Source organism: Arachis stenosperma, chromosome 2 (genome assembly GCF_014773155.1).
Source record: "Arachis stenosperma cultivar V10309 chromosome 2, arast.V10309.gnm1.PFL2, whole genome shotgun sequence".
NCBI lineage: Eukaryota > Viridiplantae > Streptophyta > Magnoliopsida > Fabales > Fabaceae > Arachis > Arachis stenosperma.
In genome coordinates this window covers 22,817,173-22,819,057 of record NC_080378.1, presented here as the reverse complement: position 1 = coordinate 22,819,057, position 1,885 = coordinate 22,817,173, and the positions used below count along the sequence as shown (strand labels likewise).

At 41.8% G+C, this 1,885-nt stretch overlaps 1 non-coding gene across 1 annotated transcript; it reads right to left on the bottom strand.

The window, feature by feature from the left end:
* Window positions 1–241: 241 nt before the first annotated feature.
* Window positions 242–349, bottom strand: LOC130963788 (small nucleolar RNA R71). The gene has a single exon (XR_009079907.1). It is a non-coding gene; the product is annotated as a small nucleolar RNA R71 (small nucleolar RNA).
* Between the last annotated feature and the right edge of the window lie 1,536 nt (window positions 350–1,885).

Below are 1,885 nucleotides of genomic sequence, written 5' to 3'. Positions count from 1 at the left end.
CAAGTTCCATGGACTTCCAATGGAAGATCCTCATCAGTTTTTAGCTGAGTTCTTGCAAATCTGTGACACAGTCAAGACTAATGGGATTGACCCTGAGGTCTACAGACTGATGCTATTCCCTTTTGCTGTAAGAGACAGAGCTAGAATATGGTTGGACTCTCAACCTAAAGATAGCCTGGACTCTTGGGAAAAGCTAGTCAATGCCTTCTTGGCAAAGTTCTTTCCACCTCAAAAATGGAGTAAGCTTAGAGTGGAAGTCCAAACCTTCAGACAGAAGGATGGAGAATCCCTCTATGAAGCTTGGGAAAGATACAAACAATTAATCAGAAAGTGTCCTTCTGACATGCTTTCTGAATGGAGCATCATAGGTATTTTCTATGATGGTCTCTCTGAACTATCCAAGATGTCTTTGGATAGCTCTGCTGGAGGATCTCTTCATCTGAAGAAGACGCCTACAGAAGCTCAGGAACTAATTGAAATGGTTGCAAATAACCAATTCATGTACACTTCTGAAAGAAATCCTGTGAACAATGGGACTAGTCAGAAGAAAAGAGTTCTTGAGATTGACACTCTGAATGCCATATTGGCTCAGAACAAGATATTGACTCAACAAGTCAATTTGATTTCTCAAAGTCTGTCTGGAATGCAAAATGCACCTGGCAGTACTAAGGATGCTTCACCTGAGGAAGAAGCTTATGATCCTGAGAACCCTTCAATGGAAGAGGTGAATTACCTATGAGAACCCTATGGAAACACCTATAATTCTTCATGGAGAAATCACCCAAATTTCTCATGGAAGAATCAAGAGAGACCTCAACAAGGTTTCAATAATAATAATGGTGGAAGAAACAGGTTTAGCAATAACAAGCCTTTTCCATCATCTTCTCAGCAACAGACAGAGAGTTCTAAGCAGAATACCTCTGACTTAGCAACAATGGTCTCTGATCTAATCAAAACCACTCAAAGTTTCATGAATGAAACAAGGTCCTCCATCAGAAATTTGGAAGCACAAGTGGGACAGCTGAGCAAGAAAGTTACTGAACTCCCTCCTAGTACTCTCCCAAGTAATACAGAAGAAAATCCAAAAGGAGAGTGCAAAGCCATAAACATGGCCGAATATGGAGAGGAAAGAGAGGAGGTGGACGCCACTGAGAAAGACCTCAATGGGCGTGCACCAATCTCCTCTGAGTTCCCCAATGAGGAACCATGGGAATCTGAGGCTCAAAATGAGACCATAGAGATTCCATTGGACTTACTTCTGCCTTTCATGAGCTCTGATGAGTATTCTTCCTCTGAAGAGGATGAGTATGTCACTGAAGAGCAAGTTACTAAATACCTTGGAGCAATCATGAAGCTAAATGACAAGTTATTTGGAAATGAGACTTGGAAAGATGAACCTCCCTTGCTCACCAAAGAACTGGATGACTTGTCTAGGCAGAAATTACCTCAAAAGAGACAAGATCCTGGAAAGTTTTCCATACCTTGTACCATAGGCACCATGACCTTCAAGAAGGCCTTGTGTGACTTAGGGTCAAGTGTAAACCTCATGCCTCTCTCTGTAATGGAGAAGCTAGGGATCTTTGAGGTACAAGCTGCAAGTATCTCACTAGAGATGGCAAACAACTCAAGAAAACAAGCTCATGGACTTGTAGAGAATGTTTTGGTAAAAGTTGAAAACCATTACATCCCTACTGATTTCATAGTCCTAGAGACTGGGAAGTGCATGGATGAATCCATCATCCTTGGCAGACCCTTCCTAGCCACAGCAAAGGCTGTGATTGATGTTGATAGAGGAGAATTGATCATTCAAGTGAATGAAAAATCCTTGGTGTTTAAGGCTCAAGGATATCCCTCTATCACCATGGAGAGGAAGCTTGAAGAGCTT